The following is a 17,192-nucleotide window of genomic DNA, read 5'->3' as shown; positions in this document are numbered from 1 at the left end:
TCCATGCATTTGTTGTTTTTCTGCCTCTTTGTTTTATCACAGTGGAGTCAGCAATTACTAGCTATTTACTTTGCCCTTAGACTAAGTAATTCCTTAATATGATCATTCCACCCTGCTGCTCCCACATTTCACGGCTATTAACCCTTTTTAGATTTCTCTGAGCCCCTAATATTTAGGATGCAGCGTCCATTTGAGAATGAATGCATTAATCAAATAGAATCCAGAGATTGTATTTTCTATTTATCCATTGAAATTCATGTAAAAGGCCTTGGTAAAAGTCTGTGCATATACAGTTGAAGTCAGAAGTTTACATACACCTCAGCCAAATACATTTAAACTCAGTTTCACAATTCCTGACATTTAATCCTAGTAAAAATTCCCTGTCTTAGGTCAGTTAGGATCACCACTTTATTTTAAGAATGTGAAATGTCAGAATAATAGTAGAGAGAATGATTTAATTCAGCTTTTATTTATTTCATCACATTCCCAGTGGGTCAGAAGTTTACATACTGTCACATCCTGACCATAGTAAGATGATATTTTCTATGGTAGAGTAGGTCAGGGCGTGACAGGGGGTGTTTTGTGTTTTACTATGTTTTTTATTTCTATGTTAGAAGGTTCTAGTTTTTGTATTTCTATGTTGGCTTGTTTGGGATGATCTCCAATTGGAGGCAGCTGGTCCTCGTTGTCTCTAATTGGAGATCATATTTAAGTAGGGGTTTTTCTTCCTGGGTTTTGTGGGTGATTCTTTTTGAGTAGTGTTTGTTCTCCTCTGCGTCACGGTTTGTTGTTTTTGTCTATTCAGTTATTTTTATGTATTGCATGAGTTTCACAGAGTAAATAAAATGTGGAACTACACACACACACTGCGCTTTGGTCCCCTCTCTACGACAACTGTGACACATACACTTAATTAGTATTTGGTAGAATTGCCTTTAAATTGTTTAACTTGGGTCAAACGTTTCAGGTAGCCTTCCATAAACTTCCCACAATAAGTTGGGTGAATTTTGGCCCATTCCTTCTGACAGAGCTGGTGTAACTGAGCCAGGTTTGTAGGCCTCCTTGCTCGCACATGCTTTTTCAGTTCTGCCCACAAATTTTCTATAGGGTTGAGGTCAAGGCTTTGTAATGGCCACTCCAATTCCTTGACTTTGTTGTCCAACTTTGGAAGTATGCTTGCTTCATTGTCCATTTGGAAGATCCATTCTCGACCAAGCTTTAACTTCCTGACTGATGTCTTGAGATGTTGCTTCAATATATCCACATCATTTTCCTTCCCCATGATGCCATCTATTTTGTGACGTGCACCAGTCTATCGTACAGCAAAGCACCCCCACAACATGATGCTGCCACCCCTGTGCTTCATGGTTGGGATGGTGTTCTTCAGCTGGCAAACCTCCCCCTTTTTCCTCCAAACATAATGATGGTCATTATGGCCAAACAGTTCTATTTTTGTTTCATCAGACCAGAGGATATTTCTCCAAAAAGTATGATCTTTGTCCCCATGTGCAGTTGCAAACCATAGTCTGGCTTTTTTTATGGAGGTTTTGGAGCAGTGGCTTCTTTCTTGCTGAGCGGCCTCTCAGGTTATGTCGATATAGGACTCGTTTTAGTGTAAATATAGATACTTTTGCACCTGTTTCCTCCAGCATCTTCACAAGAGAATTTGCTGTTGTTCTTGGATTGATTTGCACTTTTCGCACTAAAGTACCTTCATCTCTAGGAGACAGAACGCGTCTCCTTCCTGAGCGGTATGATGGCTGCATGGTCCCATGGTGTTTATACTTGCGTACTATTGTTTGTACAGATGAACGTGGTACCTTCAGGCTTTTGGAAATTGCTCCCAAGGATGAACCAGACTTGTGGAGGTCTACAATTATTGGCTGATTTCTTTTGATTTTCCCATGATGTCAAGCAAAGAGGCACTGAGTTTGAAGGTAGGCCTTGAAATACATCCACAGGTACACCCCAATTGACTCAAATTATGCCAATCAGAAGCTTCTAAAGCCATGACATCATTTTCTGGAATTTTCTAAGCTGTTTAAAGGCACAGTCAACTTAGTGTATGTAAACTTCTGATCCACTGGAATTGTGATGCAGTGAATTATAAGTGAAATAATCTGTCTGTAAACAATCTTTGGAAATATTACTTAATCAGGAAAGTATATGGACCTAGCTCAAGATTCAACTATGACAGTAGAAGTTTAGTTAATGAATTGATCTATGTGTAAAACACCTTTTGATTGGTGAGTTTATCAAGAGAATAGCTCTGGCTGTATCACATGTACACACACACACCCACAAAACCAAAAAATCACTAAATACTGCAGTGTATATACACACACACACACACACACACACACACACACACACACACACACACACACACACACACACACACACACACACACACACACACACACACACACACACACACACACACACACACACACTTCTGCAGTATACACGCGCACACACACACACACACACACACACACACACACACACACACACACACACACACACACACACACACACACACACTAACTAAATACTGCAGTGACAGTCACAACAAGTTTACTGGTTCACATCTATCTTTAGGGCATATTCAGAATGTATTATACTGTAGGAAGTGGTGGCAAATAAGATTGTTTACACTCTTAGAAAGAAATTGCTATTTCGAATCCTATGAAGAACCGTTTTCAGTTCCAGGTAGAACCATTACCACAGAGGGTAATGGAATCCAAAAGGATTCTACCTGGAACCAAAAAGGGTTTTACCTGGAACCAAAAATGATTCTCCTATGGGGACAGCAGAAGAACCCGTTTCAAACCCTTTTTTCTAATGGTGTAGCTTCATGGAGAAACCTCAAGGACTGACTTAAAAAATATAAATTGCATTTAAATGGTTTTCATATTCATACAGTTTCACCATTGGTGTGCCTAATGAATGGCAAACCACTGAATGAATGCTGTTGTCAGTTCCACTGCACTACTGCATGTTGACTTCCAGTGCTCGGTCCTTTCTCTCCAGATTGTTTACCCTACACCCTAACACTTGGGGAAAAGTGGCAAAAAATCTCCCTGGAAAGGGTTCAAGTACAGTGTCTCTATGACTCTGGGGACTTTATGTTCACATTCCAAGCTGTCTCTCTATCTCTGCCATCTAACATGACTCTAATCAATGTGAAGTGGGTCAAAGGAGCCTCTCTAATAATAGGCCAGGAACTCTCCCTGGGAGGGAAGCAGCCATGTAGCCTCCTCATGTACAGCCTTCCTGTTCCAACAATCCCTTTACCCGGCCTGGCACTTCCCTGCCCTGCTTGGCAGCAGCTAAAGTGAAGTTGCCATTGGCATGCCCAGGGAGACTGGAATATGGGGGGGGTGAGGTTGGGACTTCTCTCAGACACAGGCCAATAAAACATTCCAATATCACTCTTATTCCCTAGACCCCTCAAACTCAACTCTGGACCTCGAAGCCAGTTCCTCTCCATTTTTTCATTATTCCCATCCAATCAGGTAGAAAAGAAAACCAGCAGGGTCCGGACCTCGTAGGGTCAGAGTTGAGTACTCATGCACTAGACCATACTGTATACTCCAGTGACATTTAATCACCATTTAAGAGGAATTAAGCCACTATTGCTACCTAAGATGTGGCCCATTTACTCTAATTAGGAGTTTTAGTTCTGGTGCCTGTATTTTCCAAATATGCACCCACTTGTCAATGGCATGCTCCTCTAGTCACATGACATCATCCAGCTAATGAGTGTGTTTACCTGGCAGTGTGTACAGTGAAATATGAGAACCTGCATCTAGAATGTGCATTAAGCATCAACTACCGGGAGTCTTAATTGCAGACACATCATGTAACAAGCCGTTAATAGCAAGTCGTTAATCATGTTTACACAATCAACTAGGGGATATCAGGGTAGAGCAAGTCATTATTTCATCAACATTTCCTACAGTAAGTTAGTCTGCAGCTGCTGTGTGACACAGGGTCAAAGTCTCCCACAGACTGTATAGAAGTCAGCTATGTTCCAATATCCGCACTAGCATACTAGCCTACCACTTAGAATGAAGAAATGCTTTGGCCATAAACTCTAAGTAGATAGTATTCTAGGGAAGGTATCGGAACACAGCCACGTCATGTTCTGTCCTTGAGTGTAAAAAAAATGAACTCCACTAAAGGCCATGCTATTCAGCGTACCTTATAGACATGGAGGGGAAGCCGCCACTTGGCGTCATCCACAAGCCGGTGGCCTGAGCTCTCATCCGTGTATGTGTGTGTGGGTAGCCTCCACTCTGTTCTATGTTGACAGCCTACTTTGGCTGGACTCAAGCCTGCCCGACGTTAAGGCTCCTCTCCGCCTGTCATTGGCTCAGCTCGGGCCACCTGCCAATCTGCCTGTGAGTGACAGGGAGAAAAAAAACACAGATGAGGAAAAGGAAAACACACACCAACTGTCACTTTTACAGATACATTTACATATAAAGTTAATTAACTCGACCACGACAGAAAACTGATTACGTCTTAGAACAGACAGAAAAACACAAGTTGAAAAATAACTAATTTTCCATCGGAGCTGAGTATAGGAGACGTTTCAGAAATGGCTTTTCCTTCATCAATATGCGGTGGCCTTGAGCAGTGCGGGAGATAAATGATAAACAACTGATGTTGAATTTAAATGAAAAATCCCAACAGATTTAAATGATTTGACTGTGGTAGCTGACTATGCATATTCACAAGAGACAATGACATGAAAGTTGTGGATAGAGCTTTGTAATAAGGTCATGTTCTCACACAGATTATATGGGATTTTTGGGGGGGACATTTGGACTGCTACAGGGGATTTGGGTAATGGTTGCATTTAGAAAGCCTGTGAGATCAAGCGCTCATTTGAAATCTCTGGCAGCTCATCGTTGCGTCATCATTTCTCTTGTGGCCCTTCAGGGCTTGAATATACATTTCAAACAGACTTCAGGAGGGCTCAGTCATGCCTGTATCTATTAGCGTGTTTTATATCTGCCATGCAAACCCTACAGAGTTGACACTATACACACTGAGCTACACTGCATGGGACCTGAACTGGACAACTGAACTGATCACTACAGCATTGCAGCCTTTGCACCTTGAATGAATTTCCCTCAGTGGGAAACTAAAACATTTGTAGTGCTTGTCTAATCAGACAAATTAACATGCTAATATTGCTGTTAAATAAACAAACAAAGCAACACCTGATTAAACCTATTCATTAATGAATATTGAAGGATTTTCTGCTCTATCGACTGGATATGTATTCGTTTAGCCATACGTGGATCCCTACAGGCATCTACTGAGTTGTAAATTAGTCACACTAGTGAGTTATGTTATCCCCTTTAATCAGAGACAGCGTCAGACATGATACTAGAGAATAAAATCGAAATATGACGAGGCACACTCACGTGTGCATGCTCCCTCCCTCACTCCCTCCCTCACTCACTCACTGACATACCCTGAGGTTTGGCATCTTGGCCGTGTCATAAAGACAACATCAAATGAAATCTTTCCACTCTAATAACAGCCTCCCCTGCACTGTCTCAAATCAGCTTCATCTGACAGCCAGAGCAGCCAGAGTCTGGCAAGCAGGAGACAGTGTCACAGTTCTTTCTTTTTACAGTTCATGTAATCGCTCCCTCGCACTATCAACATCAACCCTGCACAGCTCTCCTATCTCGCAGAACAGCAGCCAGCATTCGAGCCTAACACTCTGGTGCTTTACAACCCTCTGATCTTGCTAATAGTTGGAAAGGTCAAAGCAGATCTTAGTAGAATGGTTGCTCAGGCTTATCAGTTGGATAGTCTCCCCCTTTTTAAAATCTTTCACATCTGACATTTAGGGCAAGGGGTTTCAAGGTCGGCTCAAACGTGGAAATCAAACAAACTTAGCAGAGAGCTTGGGCTCAACCATCTCTCTATTTGCACAGGATTCATCCCCTGGGGTTTCCTTTAATGGTTGGTCGCCCCACTGTGGACCCGTTGCTGTGTTCCTCATCTGAGACGTGTCCGAGGCAGCTAAAGAGCAACATTTATCAGTCCAGCAGGTCTTGCTTATACTGATGCCTCCGGTGGTGGTCAGTGGTCACACACGGTGTCAGACCTCTCCGCAACTAAGGCATTAGGATGGAGTCAACTGAACTGTCTGGCTAAAATGGACCTTCGGGGCTCAGACTTTCATAGCAACAGGTTTAGTCATGACACTGGGGGTGCAAAGAAGTGACACCCGGTTCCCTTGACGACGTGGCTCTGATTGTCTCTGAACTCGCCACAACCCAAGCATTTGCAGCAGATGAGTGTCAGTGGTTATGGTCATCTGATGACCAGAAATCCCGGCAGGAGCAGGCAAGAAGCCAACCATACGTCTGGGGAACAGAGAGGAGGGTAGAGGAAGGCAAAAGATCCAGAAAAGGATGCAACCTGCAAACTTTCCTCCCTAACCAACCAATATGCAGTGTGTAGTCACTGCAGTCAGCAAAGGAGACAGGTTGTCATGTTGGTACTGCATTGTTTTTTTGTGTGGAAGATGCAGCTGTTATTTGTTCAACGAAGGGATTTGTCACAAGCTACAACACTTCAACATGTTCATGTCTCCTTTCACTGTCAGTATGACACATGGTTCTTCTGAAGGTATTGAATTACAGGTAATAGATATACATTGGGCCTAGTAGGTTACTAAAAAAGCTTGAGTGCTGTGCTAAAGCAATGAATGACTATGTTATGGACAGTGCTTCTTAACAGCCACTCCATTGTGAAGGTGCTTTCTGGTTTTAAGGCTTCCAGGGGTAAGTCAAAGTGCAGAAACAAAAGGGTCGATGTGAATGCAGATCGATTTGCTCACTGCAAAACTGCAGCCACATGGAAATGCTTTCCTTTGGCTCTCCTTAACAGCCTAGGTAAGCAATAATCACTCTACACACATTAGTCAATCCGACCAGTGCATTCCAACCACTAGGTAAACACAATGAGGTAAACAAGAGTGTCGGAGAGTGTATCTAAACCAAACAGTCTAAGAAGAGCCAGTCTCTTCCCCCCCCGTCCTCTCCATGAGGGATAAAACAACATATGCTGACTTCAAGGCAATCCAAACGTTATTAGTCTTGGATGGACAATTGACAATCCTCAAGATGCTCAGCCTATTTGAGTTCAAGGGAGAAAGAGAGAGAGAGAGAGAGAGAGAGAGAGAGCTTCACTTAAGCACTTTCTCAGCTTGCGACCCTGTCAGTCTTTGAATTCAGTCTTGCCTTGCCCAACCCAACCCCATAACCCCCCCCCCCAAATAGCTAACCTCAGAAGAAAACAAGGAGAGAGAATGTGTATGTGTGATAAAGAGAGAGAGAAAACAGAGCAAGCAAGAAAGAAAAAGAATGAGAAAGGGGAAAGCACTTACTTAGAGTTTTCCCAGCATGCTTTGTACCTCAAATCCACTGCACACACCCGCCCTCGCCCAAAAAGCACAATCAGATAGATTTAAGGTGGGAGTGACAACGAGAGAAAAATCTCATCGCTATTTCACGATTTTATGAGGAGAAAATGGCTCCCATTCCATGTAGGCCCCACTGTCCAAAGAGCAATTTTCTCTATATTATAAAGATGATGAGCCACCCTGACCAGAGCCAGGAGTGAGCGTGAATTTTTTCACTCTGGGGGAGAAAGATATATACACTGCTCAAAAAAAATAAAGGGAACACTTAAACAACACAATGTAACTCCAAGTCAATCACACTTCTGTGAAATCAAACTGTCCACTTAGGAAGCAACACTGATTGACAAAAAATGTCACATGCTGTTGTGCAAATGAAATAGACAACAGGTGGAAATTATAGGCAATTAGCGAGACACCCCCAATAAAGGAGTGGTTCTGCAGGTGGGGACCACAGACCACTTCTCAGTTTCTATGCTTCCTGGCTGATGTTTTGGTCACTTTTGAATGCTGGCGGTGCTTTCACTCTAGTGGTAGCATGAGACGGAGTCTACAACCCACACAAGTGGCTCAGGTAGTGCAGCTCATCCAGGATGGCACATCAATGCGAGCTGTGGCAAGAAGGTTTGCTGTGTCTGTCAGCGTAGTGTCCAAAGCATGGAGGCGCTACCAGGAGACAGGCCAGTACATCAGGAGACGTGGAGGAGGCCGTAGGAGGGCAACAACCCAGCAGCAGGACCACTGCTGGGTTGTGCAAGGAGGAGCATGAGGAGCACTGCCAGAGCCCTGCAAAATGACGTCCAGCAGGCCACAAATGTGCATGTGTCTGCTCAAACAGTCAGAAACTGACTCCATGAGGGTGGTATGAGGGCCCGACGTCCACAGGCGGGGGTTGTGCTTACAGCCCAACACCGTGCAGGACGTTTGGCATTTGCCAGAGAACACCAAGATTGGCAAATTCGCCACTGGCGCCCTGTGCTCTTCACAGATGAAAGCAGGTTCACACTGAGCACATGTGACAGACGTGACAGAGTCTGGAGACGCCGTGGAGAATGTTCTGCTGCCTGTAACATCCTCCAGCATGACCGGTTTGGCAGTGGGTCAGTCATGGTGTGGGGTGGCATTTCTTTGGGGGGCCGCACAGCCCTCCATGTGCTCGCCAGAGGTAGCCTGACTGCCATTAGGTACCGAGATGAGATCCTCAGACCCCTTGTGAGACCATATGCTGGTGCTGTTGGCCCTGGGTTCCTCCTAATGGAAGATAATGCTAGACCTCATGTGGCTGGAGTGTGTCAGCAGTTCCTGCAAGAGGAAGGCATTGATGCTATGGACTGGCCCGCCCGTTCCCCAGACCTGAATCCAATTGAGCACATCTGGGACATCATGTCTCGCTCCATCCACCAATGCCACGTTGCACCACAGACTGTCCACGAGTTGGCGGATGCTTTAGTCCAGGTCTGGGAGATCCCTCAGGAGACCATCCGCCACCTCATCAGGAGCATGCCCAGGCGTTGTAGGGAGGTCATACAGGCACGTGGAGGCCACACACACTACTGAGCCTCATTTTGACTTGTTTTAAGGACATTACATCATTTACATTTACATTTAAGTCATTTAGCAGACGCTCTTATCCAGAGCGACTTACAAATTGGTGCATTCACCTTATGATATCCAGTGGAACAACCACTTTACAATAGTGCATCTAAATCTTTTAAGGGGGGGGGGTTAGAAGGATTACTTTATCCTATCCTAGGTATTCCTTAAAGAGGTGGGGTTTCAGGTGTCTCCGGAAGGTGGTGATTGACTCCGCTGTCCTGGCGTCGTGAGGGAGCTTGTTCCACCATTGGGGTGCCAGAGCAGCGAACAGTTTTGACTGGGCTGAGCGGGAACTGTGCTTCCTCAGAGGTAGCGGGGCCAGCAGGCCAGAGGTGGATGAACGCAGTGCCCTTGTTTGGGTGTAGGGCCTGATCAGAGCCTGAAGGTATGGAGGTGCCGTTCCCTTCACAGCTCCGTAGGCAATCACCATGGTCTTGTAGCGGATGCGAGCTTCAACTGGAAGCCAGTGGAGAGAGCGGAGGAGCGGTTTTCAACATCAAAGTTGGATCAGCCTGTAGTGTGGTTTTCCACTTTAATTTTGAGTGTGACTCCAAATCCAGACCTCCATGGGGTGATAAATTGGATTTCCATTGATTATTTCTGTGTGATTTTGTTGTCAGCACATTCAACTATGTAAAGAAAAAAGTATTTAATAAGATTATTTCATTCATTCAGATCTAGGATGTGTTATTTTAGTGTTCCCTTTATTTTTTTGAGCAGTGTATATAGAGAGAGTGAGACAGAGAGATACCTGGTGTATGAGTGATGGGCTATAAAAAACACCCCGCTTCAATCCAAATCACCCTGCTCTGGAGTACAGAGGCAGAGCAGCCTGTACTTTCTTCCTATGGAGGTCAGAACGCAGCTGGGAGGGACGTATGTACACTGTCTGCCCTTTGCTGCCAGAGAAAGAAGCACTGCTTTCCCATGGATAGTAAAATAACCTGTGTGATGAATTGGAGTTGCAGAGGGCCGCGTCAATGGCCCAGCCTCCCATTTAGTTGAAATGTGAGCAAAGGTGGTTAAGTAAAGTCAAGGCAACATTACATTTAAAATACATTAAATGAAATGTCAATCAATCACACTAGCGGTTATGTAATAAAAATACACTACATGGCCAAAAGTATGTGGACATCTGCTCATTCCAAAATCATGGGCATTAATATGGAGTTGGTCCCCCCATTGCTGCTATAATAGCTTCCACTCTTCTGGGAAGGCTTTCCACTAAATGTTATGATGGTGCGACATTGAAAGTCACTGAGCTCTTCAGTAAGGCCATTCTACTGCCAATGTTTGTCTATGGAGATTGCATGGCTGTGTACTTGACCTGTCAGCAACGGGTGTGGCTGAAATAGCCGAATCCACTAATTTGAAGGGTTGTCAACATACATTTAATTTGCATAGAAAAACACATACAGGTTAACATGATGTTTGTCAATGGAAAATGTTAAAGACAAAGTCTGTCTGGTTTTGTATGGCAGGCCCAGCCTTGACTTACCATGAACAAATCCTGCTTAAGTTTACATTCATTGTTGGCTTCACCTGATAGCCTCTTTGATCGTGACTTTGCCAAGTAATTTTATTTGCCTATGTCGAGAGGTTTAATTCAATCATGATTTGGAAGGAAATCATATTTATTCAAAGCTTTATTCTGAAAGGAGCCTAAGCTACAGTATTCTGAGGAAAACTTTGGAGAGTAAACTAGGGGAACTAGTTTAGCAATTCTATCATTTCTCAATTCCAATCCAGACGTGAGAGGAACAGCAAGCATGCTCAGATTTCTTTACACTTTCAAATTGCTGCCTCAACTCAACCTTGCATCTCCGTGGAGTGAATACAGAGTGTGCGTGTTTGTGTGTGTGTGTCTGTCTGTGATATGGGTGGATGGGTGAGAGATGAAATACACAGTGAAGAGGATGATCAATGCTACACAGTTTAACCCCACAGCACCGCATAAAACATGTACTTGATTACTGCCAGAAACATATGCCCTCGCTACATATCAAATATAATTAAAGCCATCAAGAGCCTCCAATAGGCATTGAATTGCAGGTGGAAGGCAGGGCCAATGAACCTCATTGCATAAGACAAGCGACAGACCTTGAGTCTCATTCTCCAATCAATTTATATCAACCACAGAGATATAATTCAATTAGTGCTGCACTCACAATGGCGTCGTCCAGTCGAGCCATATCTGCCTCAGTAAAGTGGGCTGGAGGCAGGTGACCTTGAGCTCATACACTCTTAGAGAAAAGTGTTCCAAAACTGTTCTTCGGCTATCCCAATAGAAGAACCCTTTTTGATTTCAGGTATAACCCTTTTGGGTTCCATGAAGAAAGGGCTCTTCATGGAACCCAAAAGGGTTCTACCCGGAACCAAAAAAGCGTTAGTCAAAGGGTTCTCCTATGGGGACAGCCGAAGAAACATTTTAGATTCTAGATTACATCTTTTTTTCTAAGAGTGTAGGAAGACATGTCAGAAAATGCAGTGCAATGCTTCAAGAGGAATGTAGAAAAAGAAGGGGAAATAGGAGAGGTAGAAAAGAGGAGAGAAAGCAGTGTGACGTTTGTTCGATCTCATGCCGCGGTATGTCGGGATAACTGGGTTGAGATGAGCCTTGTCAAACAAAGATGTGGTAGCTGCTATTTTAAGTGGTGGGGTGAAGATGGGGGTGAGGCATGCTTCCCCCCTCCTGCTGTGTCTGGGAAGTGGGTGAGAAAGAAGGTAGAAGGCTTATCACACAATCACACTCCCTGTACAGGTAGGCTTACAACAGTAACAAGCACAGGCAGCCACCAAAGACAGACTCCACCACACTCCAGACAGTAGTAATCTCCACCAGCCAGTTTTGAAGACAAACTTTATTTGGTCACAGGCCAAAAATCAGATAACCCGAAAAGACAGTTTTAAATGTTAATCTGGGAGTGGGTGACACACAGTAATACGTGTTTCTGTGCACATCTTCAAAGTTATGCTAAGTAGTAATGTTAGTAGTAATGTTCACCTTTCCCTTTCAAGACGATTTGATACATGTGTCACGGGCTCCTATACAATACAGGAACGATACGTGGACCGATGCACTCGTATCTTAAACGTTTGAATCGGGGACCGATGTGTATCGGTGAATCGTCACATCTCTAGAAAATATACATTTGAATATAATACTTCATGACTGAAGAGACTGTGTCATTCACAGTTTGGGGCCATAAGTTTCATGTCATTCAGATGGTATTTATTGGAAAAGCTATCAGTTTCTTGTAGTGGTGTTTATTATTTAATAAATCATTGAATCGACCTGCGTCACTGAGAGTAGTGTGCAGCCAGAAACCCCTTATTTGAGAACTGATTCAGAAGAAGCCTAAAATAATCTGTGTCACTGTCAAAGCCCTCGTATCAATTTCTATCTCCTTCTTCCCCTCTTCAAAGGGAGCTCAGTGTCCTCCTGTGATTGATGTCAGATCCAATAAGGAAGCTGACGCAGAAAACCTCATAAAATTATACCCTGTCTTTTTGACAGGAAGTCGGCCTGGGTTCAAGATTTTACCTACTCCCCTGTAGGCATTAATTGATTTCTCCCATCTGCCCTGACATGCCGTATTCATCTCAGATACTGAGAGATTTACACCGCTGCCAAAGAGTACCATCTAAGAGCACTTAATTGAATTACTGTCATACAGTCTTTAGTTAATTACCTTCCTAATAATGCACCACATTCCCTTGTCTGGGAGAGAGATGGTGCATTTAAGTACATGGAAGAACTGACTTCATACTATGAGGCAGAGGGAAGAAAGGGATTTGAAACCTCAATACCTTGTTAAATTGTTATCCTCCCCTGAATCTCTGACAGTCATTTTGCGAAGTGCAGCCACATCAGGACAGGCTAGTCAGTGGAACAGATTGTATTGCACAACTTCCTCCGAGTCCTAGCTACTTTTGCCAAGGTACATGTTCTGTCTACTTGAGAATGATGTAGCCTGGCGCCATTACCTTGTCTCGGTGAAGGGGAAATGGGTGGGAGGGGAAACAGTAAACTATTTACCATTCTTAACAAGGCTGTCTATCATCAGATTGGTACATATTGGAAAGGAGGGCAGATTGTACAGAAATCCTTGGGCATGGCGAAATGTCAAGCACCCATAAGACGTTATGCCATATTTATTAGAAATTCAATCAAATAACGAAATAATACATACATGTAAATATCGTCTACTGAGTCACGATGCAGACAGACGGTTGCCTTTTACAGGATATTAAATGTGTCACGTTCTGACCAGTAAAGGGGTTATTTGTTATTGTAGTTTGGTCAGGACGTGGCAGGGGGTATTTGTTTTGTGGTTCGGGGTGTGTGTTTATGTAGAGGGGTGTTTGGTTAGTGTTTTCCGGGGTTTTTGGGCTATGTTCTATGTTAGAAATATACTATGTTGTAGTCCTTTTTAGTTCTATGTTTATTGATTTGGCCTTCATTTGGAGGCAGCTGTTCTTCGTTGCCTCTGATTGAAGGTCCTATATAGAGGGGTGTGTTTTGTTTGGGTTTTGTGGGAAGCTGTTTGCATAGCTGTGTTTAGCCTGTAATCCTGTTTGTTCGATCGGTTTCTTGTTTTGTTACGTGTTCAATAAAGTTAAGATGAGCACTCAACCCGCTCCATTTTGGTCCACTTCCTACGACAACCGTTACAAAATGGGCCATTTGAATACAGTATGAGTCACACTATCCTTGGAATGGTGGGCACACCATATTAGATTCCATTAACTCCTTATAAAAGGGACATTTAATAAAGACACTGTCATGGAATACAATGCATTATGACAGGTATCCAGTTGCACTTGTAATTGGTGAAGACTGGCCATCTTCAGCTTACAAACTACATGTTCTTCTGTAAATAGGCTAGGTCTAATCATAAGATCAACATAACATATATCAAAATATACAGAAAAGTTTCTGAACCACATGCCTAAAACTCCAGCCAGTGTAGAGGTGTTTACAAGGAGCGGTTGATAAAGCTCAGCATGGTAATGAGATATCATACGAGCACAGGGAAATGGAGGCAACGTGCCGGTGCGCTTATATTGCTCATCGCTAGAGATTGCTTATCATTCAAGCCTCAACATGCTCTCCGAATTCATTGACCCCTCCTGCGAGAGATTGAATTTTGTATATGGGTGAAATTCTATCTGGTCTCCAAAACTTGAAGAATACTTACCGGTATTATAATAACAGACATGAGCAGGTGAAGTGACTCTCAATAACAGGTAGGCTAACATTATGCATGCACTCTGGTGAGGATGCATACATTAGCATGGTCAGATATTGTTTTAGTTGTTGGGAGGCATTGGGCATAGTGCCACATAATATTGCATTGCATAGACAGATATAATATGGCATTGCATAGTCAGTGCAAAGAGGGAGTCAGTGGATCTCAAATGTGATCTGACCCTAACCTTCAGCTGAAATGGCAGTGAAATGAATATCTGGATCAAGATGTCTGCTTCACCCTGAAAGACAAATCCCAATCAAGCAGTCCTGATTTTCTCGAAGAGACCAAGAAGAGCGATTATCTTCATCTAATCTTGGCCAAGTACTTCTTGTGAAATTGGAAAAAATTGAATCTTAAGAACAGTAATTTTGTCCAAACGCCTGTTCACAAGAGCTCTTAAACACCGCCGCACCTCAACACGGACAATCACCTTCAACACTCTGTGGCATGCTCACACCACTCGCACATCCATACAACACTAACTAGGCATCCATCAAGATCAATTTCCCACTCTCTCCCAATTATTAACTGGGAAAACGCCCGCCTCCTTGAGATGGGGGCTCCATCCCCCCGGAGATAGCTCCCGTCCCCCCATGCTGTAGCATGTTGGAACTTTCATCACAACAGGGTTGTTATGAATGGCTGCTCTGGGATCAGATCTGGGATCAAGTGGTAGGTCGTGCGGATGGATGGACATGCTGTAAAGCCTGTGAAGCCCACCCAAACCCCTCCTCATCTTCCTCCCAGGGAGTGATATAGCATCGCGTAATAAGCACTCAGTCAAGAGTGATGGTGATGGTGGGGGCCTGGCGCTACCGCTGTCTGATGTCAGCCTCCTCTGCACTCCTGTTCCTCTCAGATTCCTATCTGGGTGTAGACCAACCTCAATTTGCAACACATCAAATGGAAGACTAGAGCATGTCACTCACATCACTAAGACTGTGGTGAGAAAATGTGGCACTGACACTAGTTCTTCAGACTACAGAAGAAAGAACATTCTCCAGTGACAATGAGATATGTACAGTAGGCCTACTTTTAGAAATAACCTCCTGCAAAGGCATATGTCCTTTAGACTATTGAAAGAACATTTGTGTAGTAAGTATTGCATCCTTAGAAAGAGCATCATGAAGTGACACTAATGCCTTTAGACCACAGAAAGAAATATTTTGTATTGACACTGACATGTCCTTCTGACTATAGAAAGAACAATCTACTATGACTCACCCCAACCTCTATGTTAATATTATCTTCAGTCTGGGTATATGATGGGAAAGAGTAGTTTATACTGCTACTTTAGCAGGATTGTTTAAAAAATGATTCCAGTCCATCACCTCATTACAGGAAAGAATGAAACCCATGAAAAAGTGGATTACTTTCAAAATGAGGCCAGTGAATATACAGGCCACATAAGAATACAAAAGACTATATTTGTGAGGAAATTAGTTGCGATAAAGAAAAAAGACAAAATTACAGAGGAAGAGAACATTCAAATTTTCTCAGGGAAATGAAGAAAACAGCGACAAAGCATCGAAACAAACAAACCACCCGTAAAACAGAGAAAGGAGAGAAAGAGAGAGAGAGAGGGAGAGAGAGAGATAGAGAGTGAGAGAGCCCACTGGGCACACACTGGTCGAATCTATATTGTTTCCATATCATTTCAATCAAATTAAGTTGAACCAATGTGGGATGGATGTTGAATTGATGTCTGTGCCCAGTGGGAAGTATTTGTACTAGGCTATTTTAAATTCCATCCCATTGTTGCGTGATAATGAAGTAACTAGCTACTGCACCTCCACACTATACACAGGGCAAACCTGTATTAGCATTCCTTAGTGTAACATTTCTCTTCCTTAGAGGACAAGGAGACAGGAGAGAAATCTCGCTCATGTGGTAAATTGCCATGTCTGTGTTAGCTGAAGGGAACTACGTAGGTCATCATTAAGGGTGCTGTCCCCAGAGTTTCAAATACCAAACGTCTCTACAAAAATGAGGACTTATACTATATATAAATATCCAAGGATACCAGTCATTATCAAACAGGGCTTAAAAGCAGTAAAGGTATCAAATTAAGTGTACTCAAGGGCTTAGACTCATCACAGGGAATATGTATCCAAGATGGTGTATCACACACGTGTGTGTTTGTCTTTGTCTTATCCCGTGTCTTATCCCGTGTAAATAGCCGGTCTTTTTCATATAGATCTTAATCTCACTTTCTATCTATGAACTAAATATACTTTCCTGCAACACGCCTCACCCAATGTGGTACGGATCTGCTATTTTTATTCCTTATAACTGGGACTTCCATCAGGAGCTAGCCAGCTAACTAGCTACTAGTCTTTGTTAACCACGGCTAGCGGTCTTCACCTTTTTCTCAGTCACCAGCCAGCCTTAGCTCGTACAATACCTGCCAGTCTGCACAGAGCGATATCAACCCAGAGCATATCGGACTGCTTCTTTCTACCACATCTCCGGATTCCTGCCGCTCTGGATCATTACAACAGATCATCGCAGCTAACTAGCTGCAAACAAGTGTATATTGTTAGCTAACGCCTCTGTCCCGAAGCAAGCACCAGCTAGCCTTGCGCTAGCCTCGAGCTAGGCCCATATACCAGATAAAGCAAGGGCTACAATACCTGCTTTGCCAATTGGCCAGGACCCTTTATTGTCAACACGGAGCCCCGCCGATCCATCACGACTGGGCTGCCGACGTATGTGGTCTCAACAGGCTATTCTGTTACGATGTCGCCGAAGAACAATCTACTAGCCAGGACCTGCTAGCATTCTGAACGCTGTGTCCCCTGCTCGGCTAGCATAGTTGTGACTACCGAACGGCACCCTGACTCACCAATTGTTGCTCTTTTGACCCTATGATTACTCGGCTACAC

The 17,192-nt window shown here is 43.6% G+C and overlaps 1 long non-coding RNA gene across 1 annotated transcript in view; it reads right to left on the bottom strand.

Moving 5' to 3' along the window:
* LOC123723808 (uncharacterized) overlaps window positions 1-17,192 on the bottom strand; it is a 140,571-nt gene that overhangs the window by 42,714 nt on the left and 80,665 nt on the right. Inside the window, exon 2 of the long non-coding RNA XR_006771131.1 lies at window positions 4,207-4,404. This is a non-coding gene — a long non-coding RNA (uncharacterized lncRNA). The remainder of the gene's footprint in view (window positions 1-4,206; window positions 4,405-17,192) is intronic.

Source organism: Salmo salar, chromosome ssa09 (assembly GCF_905237065.1).
Source record: "Salmo salar chromosome ssa09, Ssal_v3.1, whole genome shotgun sequence".
Lineage (NCBI taxonomy): Eukaryota > Metazoa > Chordata > Actinopteri > Salmoniformes > Salmonidae > Salmo > Salmo salar.
Note: the sequence above shows the minus strand (reverse complement) of the source record. Positions and strands in the feature narration are given on the sequence as shown.